This window comes from Ambystoma mexicanum, chromosome 8 (assembly GCF_040938575.1).
Source record: "Ambystoma mexicanum isolate Mex_15411 chromosome 8, UKY_AmexF1_1, whole genome shotgun sequence".
NCBI classification, from domain to species: domain Eukaryota; kingdom Metazoa; phylum Chordata; class Amphibia; order Caudata; family Ambystomatidae; genus Ambystoma; species Ambystoma mexicanum.
Window position 1 is genome coordinate 918,434,375 of NC_090929.1, and position 17,493 is coordinate 918,451,867.

The following is a 17,493-nucleotide window of genomic DNA, read 5'->3' on the forward strand; positions in this document are numbered from 1 at the left end:
TGCTCAGAATATATTATAAAAGGTGCAGCAAGAGACCTTGCCCCTTTTGTATCCAAACTAATCAACGCCTCCTTCTCATCTGGCACCATTCCCACCAACCTCAAGCAATCTTGGGTACTCCCATTGTCAAAGAAGCAAACGCTGGATCCACTAATCCCCACCAACAACCGTCCCATCACGACGCTTCCTTTCTGCTCAAAATACTTGATAAGGTTGCATATACTCAGATCCAAAAATATCTGGAACACCATAAACTCCTAGGTGCAAGACAATCAGACTTCCAACCTCTACATGGAACGGAAACGACCCTCATCGACTTAAAAACTCAAGTTGATGAACTAAGAGTTGAAGGCAAAACATCTCTCCTCCTACTGCTCGATCTCTCGGCCGCATTCGACCTTGTGAACCACAAGGTCCTATGTGGCCATCTGGACTCGGCGGCCCACTTCCCCACTGAGGCCATCACCTGGATAGAATCATCATGAGTAATAGAACCATGAGGGTCTTCTCCCCCTCAGCAGCAGCTGACCCCATTCCTATCACGTGCGGTGTACCCCAGGGATCATTTGTCTCACCTACGTTATACAATATATTTACCAAGCCCCTTTTCGATGATCTGGACCTTCTGGGTATCACCTACACTAACTATGCAGACGATACCCAGATTCTCCTCCCACTTTCTGGGGATTACGACAAGGATTTGGCGTTGGTGAATAGAATGTATCTCATCATCCAGGCACGGATGGCCACCCTAGGTCTATGCCTGAATGATGACAAGACCATGCTTATCATCCTGGGCACCCACTCCAACCTTAAGAAACTAGGCCAGGAATACTCATCCTTTATTATTGACGGGAACACCATCAAGGTGGATAAGGAGGTAAAGACTCTTGGCTTCTACCTGGATTCCACCCTCTCCTTCAACAAACAAGTGAAATCAATGGCCTCCGCCACCGCCTACACTTGTAAGCTCATTAGGACTGGCAAACCCTTTTTGTCGAATGACAACTGTATGATCCTGGCCAGAGCCCTAATACTCTCTAGGCTTGATTATTGCAACGCCCTCTACATCGGCACCAATAAAACTATTATCCAGAGGATACAAATCCTACAAAACAACGGCATAAGAGCTGCACTTGGTGTGACCAGAAGATCACATATCGCAGCAACCAGGCGTCAAAACAATTGGCTTTCGACCCAAAACAAAATCCTACTAAAAACTACCTCACTCACCTACAAAGCCCTAAACAATGCCGCCCCTAGCTATCTCGCTCATAAATTCCATAGGAGATCCTCCACCAGACCGATGAGGCTGGGTAAGGCCAACTGCCTCACCATTCCCAGGTTTAAGCTTGCAAAGGCAGGCAGTAGCATCTTTCCTGTGAAAGCTGCCCAACTGTGGAATTCCTTGCCACACCATCTTAGAGAAGATCAACCGTACCTGAATTTCAGACGGAATTACATCAACCTGCTGAAATCTACCGACCTCTAGGCTTATCTGCCACAAGAACACTCCTTGGCCCTTATCTGCTAAGCAAATGTCTACCTTGTAAATTAACTGTACATATGTTTCACTCTTGTCTATCTCCTGTACTGTGCCATCCACGATTTAACTTGTATATATGCTCATTCTTGCCTACTTCCTGTAATGTTGTAACTTAAGCTTTGCATTTTCTTTAACTGTTGCACCCTGATACCCCCGGGTCTGGCGCGCATTAGAAATGAATAGAACAAACAAACAAACAGTAAAGCGGTGCAGTTCCGTGTTGTGCAAATATGCAGCAACATTATTTTTGGAGGACATAATCGGACTGTGTGCACTTTCTTGCAGTGCTCACGCTGGAACAAGATTGTTTCAGGATCGTCTTTCCGGAGGCACAGTAAGCATGACCCTCTTCGCCCTTTCTCCTACCCTCACTGTAATAGACTGAAAACTGGCGCATGATACTCGTTTTTCTAAGCTTGCTTTATAACTTTTTTCCTAACCAACAAGTTTATGTTTACATTGGGAAATACATTCTTGTATTAGAATACGAGGAATATAAAAAGCGTGTTATTCTGCTTTTACTCTGTGCACTGCATTGTACGTTTTAAAAACACAATGGCCCTCATTAGGACTCCGGCGCTAAACCATGGTGCTATTAGCACCATGGTCCATGCCGGAGTCCGCCATGGAGAAAGGGGGAATTACCACCCCATTCCAAGGTTGGCAGGGCGGTAATTCCCCCTTTCTCCATGGCCCTTCTCCATTCCCATTTTTGCCCCATACGGTACCGTAATTGCCATCAAGGTCCCTTTGCGGGTCCCTACTTTACCGGCTGGTCTAGACCAGCCATTCAGGTCGGGTCCCGCAAAGGGACCTCATAGTAAGGCGCTAAGGGGTTAACGGCGCTGCAACCTTTTACGGCGCCGTTAACCCCTTAGCGCCAGGGTCGTAATGACCCCCAATGTGAATGCAAACTGTTTTCATGGATGGAAGAGTGGAGCTGCCCAGTGCAGCCATCCACCTTTTCTTACGGGGCTGTGACTGGTGCCTATTTGAAATGCCCACTTCAAATTCTGTGTTTATACAAGAAAGGCATTACTGCAATGAATGCATATTGAAATGTCATCTAAAGACCACGGCAAGGTAGTAATGGAACGCATTTTGTTTTACCTTCAAGGGCCTTCTTGAGCTTCACATTAGTAAAATGTAAAGCAGAGCACGTGAATCTGTTACAGTGCACGCTACAGTAATGCGATTTCATAAGGCATTACAATGCAATCATACAATTCTTCAAGCAAAGTCGAATTTCATGCCTGCAGCAGTTTATTCTACAGGCCCAAATGCAGGTAGACTCATTGTAGGTTCTGCAAAACCTATTCTTTGGAGGCAGGCTCTTTGCAAATTGCCTTCCCACCACCTGGCAAGAAAACCATGAATTTACCTGGACTTGACAGAGCATTTTTAAATATGAGGGTGGTGGAGGGGAAATCAGTGATTCACTTTTAAAAACCAATGAGTGCTGTTAGGGAGAATTCTCATTTCTGTGATAATTCCCTTCAACCTTAGAGACTCCCAACTCTTTTGCTGGAGTTTAGGACTTGTTTATTTGAACCCTGGAGTGAGTGAGCCCTTTTTCTCACTCTCTAATGTGGTTTGATCTGATTTGGATTATGTTTTTCCTTTGCTTTTGCAGTCTGACAAACTTCATAGGCATCTACATTTGTAATGGTGACACTCAGCACCACCAGTGCAGTGTCACAGAGAAATCATTTAGATTTGTCCTATGGTTTAAATACCATTTATTGTGAGAACTACTGTTCCCAAGAATAGTAAAGTGAAATGTACTTTACTTACCTTTTCTATTTTTAGTTCCAGCACACTCCATCTTATGTGGGGTGCTGGTGGGTTTCTTAGTAGCCCCTTTTCATGCTTACTCATGTAAAATTGTTTTATGTTACCCTCACTACTTATAATGGCTGGTGGCAGTGGTTTAATTTTCCCACCATTGTGCTTTTCTACTGCAGGCTGAATACCAAGCTGCAGTATAACATCCATGGGTGAGCATTGCGTCAAAATGAGCCTGCTCTTCTTTTACATCATTTTCTGTTTGTGAGGTCTTTATTGAGTTTTACTTTGTGCGCCAAACCAGGTTTAAGCCCTTTGTTCATTTTGCCTTTGGTAGGTTTAAGTACTGAAAGCAGCTTCTGGCTCCAGTGTATCTGGAAGGGTAGGAAGTGAGTGAGGTTTCTGAATCTCCCCTGTCCTTTGTCTTTAGGAATGCCTGAATGCACCCATTCCTTACTGGCTATCTGGCGGTCCTTGCAGGATAGCCACCCTGCTGTTTGAGTTACAGCTAAGATGTGCATGAATGTGAGAAACCTGCTTAAAAGGCGAGGGTTTTGGGACTGAAGACAGAGTCGTCCACTGGGAAGGACACCCCGACAAAGAAACCGTGACCAAAGCTTGCTGCGTCCTCCTGGACCGTTGAACTGCCCGTTGAAGCCCTGCTGCTGTGCTGAAACACCTTTTTCTGATCGACAAGGGATGCTCCGGAAGGGCCGACTTCTTCCCTTGGGTTAGTGAGACCAAATAACCCTGAGACAAACTCCACAACACCTTCCCACCTTCCCAACTGGCTGTACTTCTTTGCTGCTGGAGGAACCGAGTTCCAGGGGTCGAGAAATCCGTAGTCGAGTGCATAGTCTCCCCATGACCCTCCAGAAGCAGGATTACCAGAGCTCGAGTCCCCCCACCGGAGTGCAGGACTCTAGGAGTGAAGAAAGCCCAACCGGTGTCCAAGATCCGCTGTGTTGCAGTTTACGAAGTGCTGAAACCACAAAATGCTGCTGATCTGAAAAGAGCTTTTAGCTACCGCCAAACTCCAAATTGCTGCTCCAGGAGTCGCCAGATGTCTTCCATCCTGTCCCCATGACTGAGGCCCAGGAACACAGGATGTGCATCGCTGTAAACAGACAGAAGCCAGCTGGACCCTCTTCTTCTAGCCTAAGGCACTGTTCTGCCTTGGGGTACTTACCTCCTTGTCTGTAGCTCGCTGTTTTCCTTTGAGACTTGCAGTAGCTGCTTTTCTAAAGTTGATTTCCGCTCTAACTTGCACAAGTGTAACAACATGTGATCCTACAGTGATTTTTCTTCAACAAACTCTTTAACTCTGTGCAAGACTTTTACTATCGAAGAAGGGCGTCAGCTCCATAGACTTTGCTCCAATTGAGTTTGTCTGTCCTGGCTCCCTGCAGACTATTCTATTCCATTTTGCTGATACATTGGTTTTAAACTAATATTGCTGGGAAAGGTTTTTATTTAGACTTCTTTGGAAGAGTTAAAGTGCTCACATGCTCTGAGAACCTTTTTAACTTTTTCCTTCCTTTAACCTTTCCTTTCTGCCAACCTCAGAATTTACAAAGTGAACTAGTGATATATAAATGCAATTACTGTCCTAGTTAGTGAAGTTGCCTCAGGGTGTGGGAAGTGTGTAAGAAGTATCTATAAAGAGTATCTACTAGTGTTGTCATAATTCTGAACACGTATTTTAAAGTGTATTTGGTTGATGTATATAGTGCACTTTAAAAAAAATGCTTATTTAAAAATGACCGTTAAATAAGTAGATAATTATTTTAACTAAAAACCTTGAGTGTAAGTGTTACTTGGATACTTGTATTTGTGGATGTGTTTGCTACAGCTCTACAGCTCACATTCATCCCTCTTGTGATAAGTCTGGCTACTCTTTCATACTACCAACTTATGTAGTACTGACCTAGACCGATAGGTGGATTACCTAATACCAAGAGGACAAGGGCTGTGTGGTCTCCCCCAAGATTACTACATTAATTCTTGTCTAACAAGTGCCAGGGCCCAAAATATATTGGCGGCCCACCACCAGCCCATCACACTGCTGCTGCTCCATGTCAGTGGCAGAGACACACACACACACAGCGCCCGTGGCTATGTAAGTCGTTAAGGGGCTCAAGTTGAAAACACATTTCTTTTATCAGTGGCAGAGCCTTTCATATACATGATGGGAAGTTTTCAACTCAAAGAGCTCACAAAACACAGTTACCTTGCAAATCTGTGCAAGTTAATGTGAGCAACACAAAGCGCCCTTTTCAAGATCAGCTTTTATCCATGAAGACTACTGTGATATGCAAAACAATAAAGTTGCTTTTTTAAGTCACTAATCAAATGTTTTAAACATCATGAGTAACAACGTGCTGGAAGTTTGTGACAAAGAATCTGCATATATATTTTTTTTATTACGCGTCTTCTTTTATTACACGTCTTAAATCACTGAAAGTACTGGGGGTTAACAGGATTTTTCAGGTTGGCATTATCTTGCATTCTGTCAATTGTAGCTTACCATTCAGGATGTGAAAATTAAAGCCACAGTGATATTCTTTTAGCTTACATGTTGCTATAAAGGATTTACATGCTGTCATGTGGCATTATTATCCAATTTCTGTTTTTTTAAAGTAAACGCTATAAGACATTACTACTGTATACCTTGAAAACCAACTATTTGATACAACGTTTGTGTTCCTAGTCACGCAGGGGAAACTAGTGCATGGGGCCGGCTGTGGTATGGGGGCTCATTCTAGTGTTTTGCTCTCGGTGCAATAAGACCTAAGTTGCAAACACGTTTTTCAATTGGACAGTCCGATTGAAAAACACTTTGTATATCATTCCCTATATATTACTGAGCATTTGCGATTTCAGCTTTAATGGCATAGGTTGTCAATGTGTTTTCTCATGCAAACAACTGTCCCAGGCGTCATACGCATTAAGTACTGGAGCATTCCAAGAGAACAGCACGCTGGCGGCTCCTCGCCTTCTGCTTCTGATTTTCAGATCCCTTAGCCTGGGCAGTGTTCTGTGTTCCACCAAGTAACCCCGGAGAATGATGTTTTTCTTCCCTCCATTACCCCTGTTTCAGTCAGTCCTCCTAAAACTCAGCGTCGTGGGATGAGAGTGAGTGGTCTCTATTACTGGCATATATGGCAGAGGAGCCAGAATCAGTGGTCGAAGTGGGCGGGAGTGGTCGGGAGCGGTGCTCCTCTACTTCTTTTATTTAAGGTTTACTGTTCCTATACTTTTATTTTAAAAAGAAACCGTTCCAGAATCGCACGGAGCACTCCCCTAAACAGCAGGAGAATGTTTGTGGGGAGCGGTGCAGGCCAGTAGGGAACATAGTTCCACTACTTCTTTTTGTGCACTTCGACCACTGGAATGGTATCTGAGGCAGTACATATGCTCTGTGGATAATCCCCCTCAATGGGAAGGAACCCCTCTTTGTCTATGCCTCTCATCCTGGAGGTTGAAAGTAGGGGCCTCCAGTGGCAAGGTTTCTTCGTCAATGTAGCAATTGCTACCAAACATCCCCAAAGGCCTTCCACCCTTTAGCATTGGAAATTCTTTCAGTTCTTGCGTGAAAAGTGACCTTCATTGCATTGCAATGTAATCCTCTTCAGGTTTGGCTTATCTACATTAGTGTTCATTGGATCTCTGTTCGGTCATGTCACCGGTCCAGGAGAATGAAAATATGGCATTCCGAGAACGTTGGGCGGACATCGACAATGTGTAGGGTTATGCTTCCCATCTGCTTCAGCGCTTGCATTAACCTAGTCACTTGTCAGGGCAGCCCTTCCTCTCTAGGATCGCTCGCTGGTTCTTAGGGCTCTTTAATTGGCTTTAGAATATTGTTTTGATGTGTCTTGGAATCAGAGGCCTAGCCAGGATTGTCTAACAAGTGGGGCCTGGATCTAATGTAGTAGGGCCCATCCCAAGGGGAGCCCGCAGAGGAAAAGAAGTTTGTTCTACCTCCACCTGAATGAGTGGCAAGGAGGCGCACACCAATCACGATGGGTTTTAGGGGGTGTGTCCCCCTGAGAAAATGTTTTAAATATTGGGTTAAAATTATGCATTTTACATTACACTTTATGTGACAAATTGGGTAAAAAGCCACATAGTTTTGTAGGGTAAGATATGGGAAACGAATCCAGCAGATATTAAGTCAACAACAATGCACAGAAGCATTTTCCAACACATTGGTATAATTTGTATTTGTATTTATTCTGTTTATATAGCGCTTTACTCCAAAACGCTTTACATTTTAACAACTGTATAAATATAACATTATAACAGTAGAAGCAATTTACAATTATGAATCAAACCAACAAAACAGTAAGTAGAGCAATTAAACTGTGAGGGAAGAGGGAAGGGTGAGTAGGGGATGGAGTAGGGAAACAGAAGGGGGATAAGGGCGAGAATGGGGGAGGGTGGAGGGAAGGGGAGGTAGAGGATCATAGGGAAGAGACAAGGGAAGAGAGGGAGCGAGAGGCGGGGAGGGTTTCATGGGGGGGATGGAGAAGGAGAGATTTTAGGGAAGTGCGGAAGGAGGAGAAGGTAGGTATAGAGTGGATTGAGAGAGGTAAGGAATTCCAGTGCAGGGGGGCTAGGAGCTGGAAGGAGCGGAAATGGGAGGGGGCACACAGGGAAGGAGGAACAGTGAGAAGGAAGTGGTCAGCTGAACAAAGGGAGCGGGAAGCAGTGTAGAAAGAGAGGAGAGAGGAGAGATAAGGGGGAGCAAGGTCATGGAGAGATTTAAAGACTAAACAGAGGAAATTAAATTTAAGTTGGGAGTGAAAGGGAAGCCAGCCAAGAGATGAAAGGGAAGTAGAAATGGAGTCTCGGGAGGTAAGGAGACAGAGGGTACGGACGGCAGAATGGTAGATAGATTTGAGGGGGGCGAGGTGAGAAGTAGGTAGTCCAAAGAGTAAGGAGGAGCAGTAAAAGAGGCGAGAGAAGATAAGGGAGGAGATTAAAAGTTTAGTAGCATGGAAAGTGAGAGAGGAGGGGACTTTGCGAATGTTAAAGAGGTGGTAGCGACAGGCGCGAGAGGTAAGAGAAATATAATGGGAGAAGGAGAGGGAGGAGTCAAAGTGAATGCCTAAGTTGCGAGCGTGGACAGAGATAGGATGATTAGAGGGGGGGAAAGTGAATGAAAGGTGGAGGAGAAGGAGGGGGAAGAGAATTGGAAGGGAAGAATAAGACTTCAGTCTTATCAGTAATGAGGGAAAGAAAGCGGGATGACATCCAGTTTTTAATGGCAGTAAGACAGGAAGAGAGTTTAAGGTGGAGATCGGTAGAGACGGAAGAGAAGGAAAGGAAGAGCTGGGTGTCATCAGCATAGAAATGGTGAGAAATACCGAAAGAAGAGATAACAGGGGCCGGGAGAGAGGTGTAGAGTGAGAATAGGAAAGGACCAAGAACAGAACCTTGGGGTACGCCGTATTCCAAAGGTAGGGTTGGCGAGGAACGGCCGCCCCAGGAGACAGAGAATGAGCGGGAGGAGAGGTAAGAGGAGAGCCAGTTAAGAACAGAGCCTTTGAAACCAAAGAAAGAAAGAGTGTTGAGACGAAGGAGGTGATCAACAGTGTTGAAAGCAGCAGAAAGGTCAAGAAGAATAAGGACAGAGGATTGCTTAGAGTATCGAGCGGAGAGGAGGGAGTTAAGGATGTAGGTGAGGGCCGTAGGTAGGAGAGAAAGATTGGTGACAAAGGTTGAGAGCTGGGAATAGGCAAGGCATTCAAGTAATTTAGGTAGGAATGGGAGAAGAGAGATTGGACAGAAGTTAGAGGTAAGAAGGGGATGCCTTCTATAATGCCTCCCAATATATGCAGTACGCTGCAAGTGTAGAAAACCTTTCATACTATTTGTACCCATATATGACCATGCTAGTGCACAAATATATTCCAGTATTCCCAAATAAGAACATACTCATGTTTTCTATGCCAAAAGTGCCAGTAATGATACAATAACAAAATATGTTCATGCTGGTTCAGTCATTATACGCCAGTATCTCCACATAAGAACATACTATTGTTAGCTTAGCCTTAATGCCAGTAAAAAATAAAAAAAAAACATTGGCAATGCCAACAATTTGGGCTTTGGCATAGGCATAGGAAAGGCACTTGACAGGCACGGCCGTAAAGGTATTGACTGGCCATATATGGTAGCTGGTGCAAAATGGTATGAGCATATAGGCATCCAATAGCAGTGCCTGGCAAATGCATAATACTTATACAGAAGTCAAAACTGTTGGCTTTGCCAATGCTTGTTTAAAGGAGATTTTAGATGAATTGGCAAGTTTTTAGATATGGAAGAAAAGAAACATAACTAACTGTGTTTAGACATAATTGTACTAATAAGGAACATTATTCTGAGCACATTGGTTCTTCTTTTTTTGATTTTGTGTTGTATGTCGTACTGTTTTTGTAAGGTTTATTATAAATCAATTCACAATCAATAAGTAAATAAATAGATAAATAAATAAGAAAGGAAAATGCCTGGTGTATCTGAAGTGACGTCACAAGGCCCTTGACCTCTGATCAAATCACAGGAAGTGATGTCATTTGACTCTGCCCCTAAGTGACATCACAGCTAAGTGTTGGCACACTGGCTTTCACCTTTTGACAAAACAGTGGCATCACATAGCATTGTTCCTCAGTAAACACAGTAAATATGGTTACGATATCACTGTAATATGATATTCTTTTCATACAAGAATGCATCACCACATGTAGCGTTAATATCAGTGTGCATAGGACCATATTACCAAATGACTGTGGTTGTAAGCAGACGTCCAGCACAACAACCTGGACTATTGTACATTACTCAGGCTAAGCTGTAAGCAGACAGCATCTAAAAGAGGTCTAAACCCCAAAGCACAGACAGCTAGTGTCTGCCAAGTGTCTGGCCACAGACTGGAAACAGCAACTGACCAACACAAGTCCAATCAGAAAAACAATCGTTTGGAGGGTTGCCCAGATGTGTGCCAGTGTTTATGAAGGATTTGAAACCTTCCAACCTTCACCTTTCTGTTTGGCTTATTTGGTAAGTAACCCACCGTTTGTTTGTTAGATGGAATATAGAGGGGAAGGATGTGTTGCAGGTCTCAATAATTGCAGTTTTTTTTTGTTTTATTTTATAATGTTAAACAACAGCAGCAGATCCACTGCATCACACTTAGAAAATCGAGCTGGGCCTTCAGATCTAGGCTACTACTCACTGATGATGCCCAATGCGGCTGAAACTTGTCTGGGGATGTTTGTGGTCTTGTGCGGAAGGGCTGTGACTTAGCAGTTCGGGCTAGACTGCTCCTTTTGGGGTGGAATCAAGCATGATTTGCATATGGTCTTTCCACTTCTGTAGTGGCTTGGCAGACTGCAAACTGATGGTCTGGAGGGTTGCCCAGAGATGTGCTAGTGGTATTGAATGATTTGAAACCTTACAGCCATCAACCTTCAGTTTTGCATATTTGGTAAGTAATCCACAGTGTTTTTGTTAGATGGGAGATAGGGGTGAAGGATGTGTTGCAGGTCACAGTAATTGCATTATTATTTTATTTTAAAATGTAAACAGCAACAGCTGATCCATGACAACACCTCTAGAAAAGGCCAATTTATGATTTTCTTTGGTCCTTTATATTTTGCTTAGTGCCAGCCTCTAAGCACTGGAACAGGGGCTGAACCCATTCTACACTGCATCCTCTTTTTCCAAAGCAGTTTAGACTGCATCTGTCAGAGGGTGCTCACCTTTACGGAATGGTTGTGGAGCACATTTTACTCTTCATAGAGCACCAGGAGTGCGCTGACATGCATATATTGTTGCTTCCATGGGTGCGGTCATTGTTACAACATCCTATGGTTTTCGGTGTATAGCTGGAGATTGTGCATTGAAAGGTCCTGCAGTGTGCCCACTGGGTGCAGTGTTGGAACACTGTCAGTATAGAAGAGGGTAGGCTTGAAGTGAATGTTCTATGTGCTTGGATATTTTGGTTTGTGTAGCTTCCTGAGAGTAGGCCCAATGTTGTGAAGATTGTGTGGTCTGGTTGGCAGTCACACAATACTTTGTGAATGGAAGTGGGTAGAGGTGGCGGAGGCAGTAGTATGTTTGAGAACAAAGCTAACTGTTACATGTTTCCATGCATCAATGTCTTATGGTGTCGGGGTTGGATAGAAGTGCCGCTGGCTATGTTACATTTGTGGATTGTGGTTTCTGGCTCCATTATGTTGTGCTGGGTGTGGGCAAGTAGTAGACTCTAGTGTGCATGGTCAAAGGCCGCTCTGGATGATTTTGGATGCTGACATTGTGGATTTCTTTCCAGTACATTGTACTGAAGTTGCTTTGACAAGCGATGTGTACTCGGAGTGTTGCACCCACTTCACAGACTGCAGTATCCATGCACATAGAAGATGCACTTCACCCTACCCGCTGACAGTATTCCAACACTGCACTCAGTGCACACACTGCAAAACTGTTCCCTCCATTCACTGCAGCTATGGAGTAAACACTGTAGGATGTTCTAACAAGCACCACACCCAAGGATGCAACAATGTATGCAATGCTAACGTACCACACACAGAAGGCAACAATGACAAACCTAATTGCAACCATGGTACATAGTTGTCAGTGCAAGGCCTCCATCTGTGTATCGAATGGGCTTTGGGCTTAGCACATGCAATACACCGGAGTACACGCTATCTTACAATGTGCAAGACATGTGCAATGCCCTCCCCTTCTGCAATTGAGTTCCCACCAGTCACCATGGAAAGAGGTCTCTGCACCTGCTATCATGCCGTAATGAAGCCTGATACTGCCGGCACAAAGTCATTGTACACCTATTGACATATCTCAGATGAATCACTTCTCACTCCCCCACCCTTTCCATCCCTTCTTCCCACAACCACATGGCGTAATATATGTTTTCCAATGAACTCGCTTTCAGCAAATCAGCTGTCACCAGTCACCGCAGTAAGAGGTCGCGGCACAAGCTATCGTGCCGTAACGAAGACTGCCTGCATTCACCACACAATGTAGTCGCCTGTGCAGGGACTGACGAATTGGCTCAGTACGCACGGATACTGCAGGCACACCAGCATCTTTGTCCACCTAATAATCACACATCTCAGATGAACCACTTGTCTCTCCCCCGGCCTTTCCATCCCCTCTTCACAGCACCACATGCCTTACATTATATTTCTCAGTCCCTTTCAGCGCCTCACTGTCCTCCGATACACCATCACAGCATTTCCCAAAAACTTTGACGCACACCACGCTTCCCTCCAGCCAACCACTGGCTGCATCCCAAGTTCACCGTCATCACGCTGCACTCCAAGTCAATGAGACTTCTGTCCACAGAGCAAACAGGGAAATGGGTCCACAGAGCTGAGCCAGATATCACACATTTTTGAGACATACTTTCAGTTCTTTGCAACAAAAGTACTGGTCGGATTTCCACCAAACACACAAAAGCACGCTTTCAGAACCAAGCCGCCGCTCCTGCCACAAATTTGATGAAAATCATCCAGCCGTTCAGGCTGTAGCCGTGCGCAAAGTTTTTGCCCATTCAGTCTATGATCCCCACTATAGCTTTTCCCCCTGCATGAAACCTCACCAAACGTAAAAATTCAGAGTGGGACATATACTTTTTTTTACAAAGTTTGTGAGGATTCGTCCAGGGGGAGCGAGGTTATAAGCCGCTGAAAAAGTGGTCTTCCTATGGGTTTAGCAACTTAAACATAACTACATGGCCGCTACCGTGGGCAGTGTAATATATTTTTGCTTGAGGGCAACTTCATGTAAATTAATTATGTCAGCTTGCGTCTTTCTATATTATGCCTGTAATGCAGGTCTGGCAGATCTGGGTCAGGTCATACAGCGCCCTGGCAGGATTGGTGGCAGAAGTCACTGGGGAACACCCCTTTCATCAAGGGTCCAATAGCTCTATGGATGTGCACATTCAACAAGAGACACTGATGAGATTTGTGTTCATGCTGTGCTGGCACTGAGTACTGCAGGCTGTTCTTAACCATTCCCTGCTAGCTAGACCTAGCCCCCATACCCTTCCTGTTGCAACAGTACTCGGTATGACCTGCAAAACCAGCCTCGCCTCTGAATCCAACCATTCAGACATTCTTTACTAGTGGTCTGGCAACCTGTTATTGATGTCAGTCTCATGTTTATATTCCTGCATCTCTGGTATTTATCCAGCTAATGAGATTGAGATTCCAGATGAAAGAAATTGCTATATTTAGCTGCATTTACAACTGCCTTTTTAAGGTTTAACACAGATATCTGCTCTTGGCACAGCCTCTTTGTCCAGTGGCCCAGGGGTTGCAAGGACAGGTGTAGGTGTACTGAGGGGAGCCAGGGGTACCAGCTGCTATCCCTGGCAACTGTCGAATGATGTCCCTACCCGAATCTACATAATAAATCCCACAAAGAATGCAAATAAACTGTCAGATATTTTTTGGCATCCACAGAAATACATTGAATTGAAATTTGGCGTTTTCTGCAATATCTTAAACCCGAATGGTAGTGTTGCTATGATTGCTGATGCACCCACCAAGTACAAATCCAATCTCCTTTGCTGTGACCAACTCCATAACGATGTTTGCAAACCACCTGGTTGATTTGAAGATAAGGTTAACATATGTATTTACATTGCGTTGGGCTGATACATAACATTCTTTTTATTTTTTAATTGGAGATAATTATGTCCACAAGTCTCAAATTTTCCCCCTATCATGACTGCTTGGGATATGGATTAATCGTGGGTTCAATGAAATGCCTTAAATCTTTGTACCGCGCCCCAGGAATACAGTCTTCACCCATAGACTTTATATTAAAATGTTGCCAGCCGAGACAATTAAACTGTACCCTATCGATTTTCAATATGAATGTAAAAGTTATCTGGGATAAGAAAAATGTTCCTGGTATTTAGAGATGTGCTCTTTATTATGGTGATCATCTTTGCATCACAGATGCAAAACACATTTTCGAATGTCCTCAGACTAAGGTGCCTTTTGGAGTATTAATATCATGGATTCTATTATGAACCATACTTTCCCTAAGAATGCAAATGCACCATTAGTCTTGGTTTTGCCCATGTAGATCTCACTCATGGGTGTGGCCTGAATAACACGTCTTGGATGGATGTTGCTTTCGATTAAAGCTTGGACCCAAACAAGTTGTATGTAAATGTTTGTAGCTTGCGTAGCTCCAATTGCTCCCTTATGACCTTTTTTTTATTTCCACCTGTCTCAAAGACAAGGGCTCTGCTCTTTATAGTCTAAATGTAGGCATATATATCAAGTGGCTTGTTGCCAGCTTCCCAGGAAAACAGGGTAGCTGCCTGGACACCATTACCACGTGGGGTCGTGATCTCCATTCCCACATTCTCAGTCAAACTGGCCGTGGCATTCGCCTAAATTCTCTGTGGCAGATTCTCAGAACTTTTGTTGGTGCAAGTGATGAGATGCCCTAGTGCATTTCATCACTTGGAACAAAAAAGGAGCCGCCCGATCCATCGTAGATGCACTCATTCAGATGCCCTTTTTCACCACTTTTGTGCAAATAAGGAGGCATGTGTTCGCATTTAAACGTTCATTCCGAATTCACAAAAGTAACACCGTTGCAAATTAGGGTCTCTCTCCTTACCTTTTTGGGAACAAGCTTGGGTGGAGGCAAAAATCCTGACAGGGTCTTTTTTCACCCTTTCATGGATTTTATTCTAAGTATGAGAGCTGTGGCTTAAATCGCGGCTGTCACACTTGCATTTCCATCCCCCAAACAGAGATGGAAATGCTTTTTTCCGAGAATTTCACAGAGATGGCCACTTTATCAGGGACGTCATTTCACCAAAATGCCAGGGGTAGCGGAAGTGACATAACACGACCTTTGACCCCCTGGTGACATCACAGGAAGTGATGTCATTTGATCCCACCCCGAAGTGATATCGCGGGATGCGATGGAACGCGACCTTTCACCCGTTGACAAAACAGGAAGTGCTATCGCGTAGCATTGTACACTACAACAAATATGGATATTACTATAATGTGATGTACACTTCATACAAGAATGGATCGCCATATGTTTAGTTAAGATCAGTGTGCATAGGCCCATATAACCAAATTACTGTGAATGCAAGCACCATGACCAAATGATAATGATGTGTTGTTATATAGCACTTGCGCTTAAGCGCTTTATATAGAAAAAATATACACCCAATATCACCCAACCTGTGGTGGTACTCATTTATCGACCTCAGAAGGATGAAAGGCTGAGTTGAGGCGTTTAAGTACAGACTAAATCAGTGACTCGCCCCCTGAAGTGTGCCTGAAATAAACCTTTAATGAGTCTATCAATTATTGTATAGAATTCCAGAAAGACACATTATTTGGTATTCCTAATCTTTCTTATTTAGGGTCAGTGCTGAAAGTGTTAGACATGTGTCACTCCTTTTCTTCTTTTTTTTAAGGGGCTTAAACAAGAAAGGCAGCCACTCCAAAACTAAAGAGCCACATGGTGCTGGCCACAGCCCATGAGCTTGCATTAAAAAAAAAAAATAAAAAAAAAGGTTTTTAAAAAAATATTCTTTTTTTTTCTAGAGGTCGCAGGGGTGACCACAGAGGTCGCAAGGGAGACCTCAGAGGTCGCAGTTGCGACCTCTGGCGACCCCTAAATGACGTCCCTGCACTTTATCTGTCATATTCTTTGGGCACAGTAGAGAAGTGCATGTTTTTAACTGATGAATGAATGTGAAATACCAGTCGATTTAAGGGATTTGGATACATTGGGCAAATATATCATTCATTAGGCCTTGAAGATAAAGGCATTTGGCTGCGCGTCTTAATCCTGTACCTGTGGCCAGGATTAACTTAAGTCCAAAGGTGTAGTCGGCTAGCAAACAAATACTATATAAATACAATTTAAATTGTTAATTTTGATTAGTTTATGCCTGAGCTATTTCCTAGAAACCAATCTTAAATCATGTTAATGTAATTTCTCCTTATGTACTTATTTTATAATTGTGTTGAGATAAGCACATTTAATTGGTTGACACTGCCTTCAGGGCAATTTAACAACCACCCCAAAACCAAGTTTGCACAATTATTTGATTCCGGTTCTTTAACGGATATGGCCAACACCAATATAATGACAGCTACAATCCAACCCCACAATCTGGGACAAGAAACATACCATTTTTATTTGAATATTTTGCGTTTATTTATTTAGATTGAAGTTAACGTGAATGTAGGTTGTCCCTACCACACAATGGTAGGGGTAACCAAAATGCATCCAGGGTGTCATGAAAGACAATATAGAAATCATCATGCAACCTGTTTACTTTGGTCTTGCTAATTAAGGTGAATCAATCATACAACACAGTAGTAACGTCATATCTTCAAACAGTAATCCATACACAAATAATGATATACAAATGGCTAGTCTAAATACATTTCAGAGCAATGGGGTTTACTACGAATGACAAACACACAATTATCATAGCATTCAAAAAGATGCCATATCTTATAGTTAGAGAAAGTCAAAATGTAGGACATAGGCACATCACTAATAATTAGGTGAAAAAATACCTCAAAATCAACTGCACTGCACAGTAACTTTCTATGGTGGTTCATATTAAGAACAAAAGTGTGCATGTGTCATGCATTCACCCCCGTACTCACCTGTACTCTCCGCGTGCTACCAAAGCACAGTTTCACGGTCGTCAAACTGGCACCGTTCAGGATCGCTGACATGGGCCCCGCTACCTCTCGGCGGGCGATGCTCCCTGTGTCAGCATACCAGTGCTGGCGGCGTTGGCCCCAATGGCACTGGCAGGCGCCATGGCGTTTACACACAAGCCGACAGCCGGCCCCCAGGGCTTCCTCTATACGTTCTTCACGAGTTGCACGTAGAGCGCGATCACGTGTCTCCAGACACGCATCTTTCAACTCACGTGATCGCAGCTTCAAGCCTGGAACACGCTCACATGACTCAACACCAGCACCATAAAGAGGCTCTGTTCACACAGCACTGTGCTTCTCAGCTGTTGTTCTTTACAACGTTTGGCGTGTTATCCTGCTTTTGTCTGATACTTGTATTTTTGACCTGGATTTGTTTTTTCTGGCTTGTTCTTGGTGATTCCCTTG